This window comes from Myxine glutinosa, chromosome 1 (genome assembly GCF_964187855.1).
Source record: "Myxine glutinosa chromosome 1, kmMyxGlut1.1, whole genome shotgun sequence".
In the NCBI taxonomy this organism is placed as follows: domain Eukaryota; kingdom Metazoa; phylum Chordata; class Myxini; order Myxiniformes; family Myxinidae; genus Myxine; species Myxine glutinosa.
The window spans coordinates 296,093,950-296,100,474 of record NC_136261.1 but is presented as its reverse complement, the minus strand read 5'-3'; positions in this window follow the sequence as shown (position 1 = coordinate 296,100,474).

Sequence of the window (6,525 nt, the reverse complement as noted above, 5' to 3'; positions counted from 1 at the left end):
ATGCGGTGAACCTGGGCACGACATTTAATGGGGGAAAAAGGGGAAGGTCGGGGCTACAGAGTGTTGTTTACAGACAATGGGACTAGGGAATGGGGGATTGGGGATAGTTGGGGAGTATTGGGGAAATAGGGGAATATTTACAAGCGGATATGGATGGAGGCCAAATCCCATATCCGCAACATTGCACCCTTCTCTACCTCGGGGCGTCCCGACCCGATAAATTTTTACCTACTTTAGTGTGGCACTCAGATGTAGTTCCCTCTACTATTAACTCTACCCTGAGTGCGACAGTTTTACAGATGTTCACAAATGAGTAAATATGTCCCCCTGCGACGTTGCACCCTTCTCCTCACAGAAACACACCCACAGGATAACCGAATCGCGGAAAGAATCCTCAAACTAAACATACAGCCGGTAGGGAGCATTATTTACACAAGACTACACTGATATTTACACTACGATCCAGGACCTGTTTTTGGAGGAACACATGCAGATGTTATGCATAGAGAGAGCACGCATGCCAGCATCGATACACCAACCCACGAGTGCTCTGTGGCCCTACGGCCTTTAATAATGTGCAGAGCACCCCTTCCAAGCACCAAAAGCACCACCCCATAACACAGTCAGCACCATCCGGTGCACCAATAAAATGTTCAACGTCACCGGTGGTGTCGCAGCCGGCCGATGTTCTGCCGCTGGTCTTGCCTTCATGTGGTGCACTTGGCCTTCTGGCTTCTTTCAAAAATAAAGAAAGGCGCCAACCGCGTCCATTTCTGTATTGTGGTGTCAGGGGCCAACTATTAGTGGTTCACCTGTATGGCATAGGTGCCACGTTGACCCATAGGTCCATCCACGGGTGGTGCTTGGCCGCAAAAGAACTGCGGTCCATTGTGGGTGGCCACAAACATTGCGGTCCATATGGTGTATCGATCCAGGCAGCAAGCAGCGAAAGTACAGGCCCACAACTGCGGAGCCAGCACCTCTCTCTCCTCTCTCTCTGCCCCAAAGCCAGATCCTCGGAGGTGGGAGACAAAAGAAGAAGACAAGTGAGTAAGGTGGTAAGGGCGCAAAAGTGCACGCAATACAAGATGATGCACACTGGGGGCACATGGGAACCAGGTGAGACAGGTACGTTCCTACCGTACGCCCCCCCCACCAGGTAACCTACATGGCCCCTCCCTTACCCCTTACTGTATCCACAAAACACAACACTACCCATAAACATCTACTTTACAAATCAACAAACGTCCCTACTGTCTTCCCCGTTCCTCCCATAAACCAAATTCGTCTTCTCTCCCTCCTAACCAATCAAATTTGCCATTTCCAACTCTCATCAAAATTTGCCATCTCCAACTCAACATCAAAATTTGCCATCACCAATTCATCATCAGTCCCTCCTAAGGAGGGAGAGATGGAATCACCCCCAATGTCTCATCCACGTCGTGATGCGTCTCACCAATCCACACAGCAATTCTCATTTCCTGCACACAGAACAAAGAAAACACAGGTGTGGAGTCATCATCACCACAGGTAAGTGGCTGCGTATGGTGCGACAGGTTCATCAATCCTAACTATTTCCTAAATGACTTTAACAACTTTACATTACCCGGGGTCTTTCTCCTGCCAAACCATTGGCCAACTTACACTATGGGTTCTAAAAACCAATTCCCATTGACCAAACTGTGGTGCCTCTCGATTTGGGGTCTCACTCCCCCGATTCATCTCCCGGTGCCCTCGCACAATTTCTGGGCTGCGACGTGTAGCTCTCCCAGCAGGTCTACCCACCTGCACACCTCCACCACTGCAGTTGCCTCCGAGCTTACCCGCTCCTTACCCTAACCTATCTACCTGGGGAAGGCCCTCTGGCTCTCTCCCCACTCGGTGCCCTCTCTGGCACTGGGCTACCCGGGTCCGTCCTCCGGATCCTCGGGCCCCATCCACAACCCTACCGGCTCCCAGAGCCCACCTGCGGCCTCACCTGGCCGACATCCTCACAGTGGTGGAGTGCCCAAACCAACTACACACACTAACAGGCTACACGCCCAGTCATTTCCACAACACTAATGCACCCATCCACAATACCATTCTGCAACCGCACCACAAATGCCAATATCCAACCACAATTTACCTATACCCTCTACCTAACACTTACACTACCCGCCCCGGGTACTCGTGAAAGGGGTCCACTCTTCCCCCATCCACACCTTCGCACCATGCACACCACTCCGTACCACTTACTCCAACTCTCTCCACACCACTCATTCTCTGCTCCATATATTCCACACACCTGCACTTGCACACCTGTGCTCTCACACCTGGTGCCACCTGCACCCTTCTCTCCCCAAGCGCATTCGCGCTGATCCACAACACTCACTACTCATACACTGCTCCCCATACCTGTCCAGTTCTCACACAGCATCATCTCATCTAACTACTCCCCTCTGAAACTTGCGCTTCCCAGTCGTCCCTTTAAACTATTGCGCTCCCTCGTTATTATTATCCGCACTAATCTACCTGCGTCCCCACTACAGGTATCAGTCACTATCTAAACTTAACGTTACCTAATGTCAGCTTCGCTAGATCCCTATCAATATCCTAACCCACCCGGGCTAGTTTTCACTGCCATACACCCCATAAGCTATAGCGCATTTGCCCCACGTTTGTGAGGGATGACAGAGTTGCCATCCCACCACATCGGGCATCTCCCACTACCAATTTTGCACATCAAATTTCAACAAATCAAAAATTTGCCAATCACTACTCATCATCTGCCAATCATTACTGCCACTCCTTTGCCAATCATCAAATTTTGTTTTTCTCTAATTTTGGGGCCAAAACACTATCCTCATCACACAGTCTACTCACTAATGCCTCTCGGTGCGCCAATTCCTGTCCAAAGCCCGGCTTCGTACAGCCAAGCCATGAATGCGGGTTGTGTGGTGCCAGCGGCTGGATACGTCCCGCATTCGGTGCAGGGAAGGAGGTTTACCCGGGCCGAGGTCCCACGCACCATCTCGGCACGGAGCCATCCCATGGCTCGATCTCGACCTGCCGGAATGCCTCAACAAAAAGTGGTCGCCATGACGACCCTTCCTATCCAGCTGCCCGCTCCGCCTAGTGGAGCCTGGGTGCGGCCGTTCCAAGCGAGGCACAGCGTGGATCGCGTACGGCGGTTCTTTCGAAACCGCCGTGGTTCGGATCCCCGCTGGTCCTCACGGCACGCGAAGCTGCCCGACGCGCACCGAGGGCCCGATTCGGCTATAAGTCGTTCTAACCTTTAACCCGGTTACCGTCGATGCTTCACCTGGATGCTTACATGCATACGCTACCCCTTGCTTGCTCATACCTTTCCTTACACACCCAGGTACCCTCATTCCGCTCACCGACTTGGTCACACACCTGACCACCGAACACCTTGGCACACATTCGTCGCTCGCACACCTCACCAACACGCCTCTTCGCGCCCCCTCCTCGGTCACCACCTCTGTGACAATCACAGGTGTGCTCTCACTCGCACACCCAACCACGTGCCTCACTACCAATTCCAGCGTGCATTCCCACTCACGCTCTACCATTCCAGGTGTGCATCCTTCCATTCCAGGTGTACATCCTCGCTCACCTGTCACAACCAACTCACGCTCCTTGTCACTCTCACTACTCTCACCTCCATTCTTGACAGCGCACTCTCCCCTACTCTTGACAGCGCACTCTTTCCTCATGCACCCGTCCGTTACACACCTCTCTCGCGCACACTCTTGCGCACACTCTCCCGCCACACCCTCTGTAACACTCACCACAGGCGTGCATTCTTCCTTGCCTTTGACAGCGCACTCTTTCCCCATGCACCTGTCCGTCACACACCTTTCTCGCGCACACTCTTGCGCACACTCTCCCGTCACACCCTCTGTAACACTTACCACACCGCGCTTCCATGTGCTCCCTCGCACACGCGCTACGACCGACTCACTCTCGCCAGCACCCTCACTCCTTGGCACGCACTTTTTCCTCACACACCCCAGAGTCGGACTTTCTCGCACACCTCCTTTTTCGCACACCAGACCTGTCGCACACTTCACCAGTGGCCTCTCACGAACACCCGGGTCCATCTCGACCCCCAAGCTCATTAAATCACCTGGCGCATCATACGCACGACCATATTGGTCACCACTTACACCGGATCCTCTTCCTCTTCGCTTCTCCTCCATCACCTGCGAATCCCTCATCCGGTTAATGAGCACATCATCACGATCCAAACACAGACTTTGGACCAATTCTTTTACCTCCTCTTTTATCTCTTTCTTATCCCCTCTCCGTCGCTTCTTAATTTCGCTTACCCCTTCTTCCACTTCTTCTAATTTCTGCTTCACCTCTTTTATTTCCCGGTACGTCTCCTCAAGCTCGTCCTCCAAGGCTACCTTGACCGTTTCCATGTGCGTCCTCACCTGCCGGTCCTTCGTCTCCATTACCTCTATCACCTCGTCCAACCTCGTTGTCAGTCCCTCACGTACCATCTGACATTCCCTCTTCGTCGCTACCAAGTCATTTTTTAGGTCATTTTGTGTCGCTTTTAACCCTCCTATTACCGCAGTGTTCCTTTGAACCTGCTCCGTTAGTCCTTTTTGTCCCTCCGTCAGCTGTTCCACCTCCTGCGTCAGGTCCTCTATGCCCCCTTGCAATTTTACAGTCCCCTTTCTCACCTCCTTCTCCATGTGCTCCTTACAGTGCCTCACCTCCTTGCGCACTCCTCCGACCTCCTCACTCACCCCTCTTCTGATCTCTTCTCCCATCACTTGCATCTCCTGCCCAGATGCCACCCTCATCTGCTCCATTTCCTCCCTGTGAGCATCCAGTTTGGTTTCTACCCCCATTCTGACCCCCTCTATCTGCTGCCCCATTTGTTTAACTTCCCTTTCCGCTTGGTCCCTCATGTCCCTCAATTTGCCTTCCATACTGTTTTCTAACCCCTCTAACCCCTTTTGCATCCCTTCCATTTGATTCTCTTGAGCGGCCATTCTGTTTTCTACCCCCATTAACCCCTCCTGTATTTCCCCTAATCTATTGTCTAATCCCTCTATTCTACCCCCTAACCCTCCGATCTGGGCCCCCATCCTTTGTTCTAACCGTTGGCTATTGGCCCCCATGTCCTCCCTCAATTTCTCGCTATTGGACCCCATTTCGCCCCCCATGACCCCCATTTGGTTTCCCATTACCCCTAATTGCTCACTCTGCAGTTTGAGGGACGCCTGCATTTGCGCCATAAATTGCTCCATGAGGGCCTGCATTTGGGCCATCCCTCCCACTTGTGCAGCGGGTGCGGCCGCCGTAGCTATGTGCGAGGCGCCATTTTGCGCGCCCGCAACCTCGTGCGCGACGACGCCATTTTGCGACCCTGCTACCCTCACTGCTTCGCTCTCCTCATGTCCCTCAATTTGGTCCTGGATCGACCCTGCCTCACTCTCCTCTACCGGAACCCAGCCGTCTTGATTTGCCATAGCGCGACTTTCAAAATTCGGGTTTTTTTTTTTTTTTGTAAAACACAATCAAATTTCGCCGTTATAATTTCGAGCGCGTCAAACGCGCTCCGGGACCGATCCCACTTCCCGACACCAATTGTTACTCTAATAGTACAATTGGTGTTCCAAAATTTGGGCTAAATGAATTTAGTCCCAGGTCCGAATCCAACTCCTGACAACCAATTGTTACGGACACGACTTATTAAGATGTTATGCTGGGCCGAGCGGAATGGCCGCCGTGTTCGCACAAGTTACCCGATTATACTCGAACGTTGGCCGAATCGCGCTACGCTAGATCAATGAAGGAAAGGACACAACGGCTGGGTTAAATGACACGACACCAGGGGTACAGTTCTCAAGACCTCCGGAGGAGGTTATAATATGGGTTTGCAGAATGTTTAGATTACACGGCACAAGAGGTACAGCACAGAAAGGTGGGCACTTATACACGGTCTTATCTTATTCCCGACAGACCACAGACAAACGGGACAAGACTGACTCACACAGGGATTGATGGCAAGGAGGGGCAGGTAGTCGATGGCTCAAGGTGCACCTTGGCTCAGGGACAGGATACAGCTCGGTCCAGTCCAGAGAGGCGGGGAGGTATTCAGCGCTTGGAGGTGGCGTCTTCTCTCTCCGTGGTGTGGGCGCATCTGACGTCACCTCCGGTAAGTGGCTGCGTATATCCAGCGGGGAGTGACACGCCCTCGGCTCGTTAGCTCCGCCCCAGATGGAATCGGTCCGCCGCTTCTTATTGGGTGCGGGGGGGTTACCGGGCTCCGCCCTTGACGAGGAGCTGACAGTCAGCCCCTGTGTGGTAACCCCGTCGGAGCACATGGGCAATGGCGGCTAACCAAGCCGGAGTGAGGACGCACACTCCCCGCGCCGCCGCCGTGCCGCCCCCGCTGTTGTTGTAGTTGTTGTTGTTGTTGTAGTTCCATGAGGAAGAGATGCGGGGAGGTATTGGGAGGTCCTAAACTTACTACTGGTGCCATACAATCACATTCTGGTG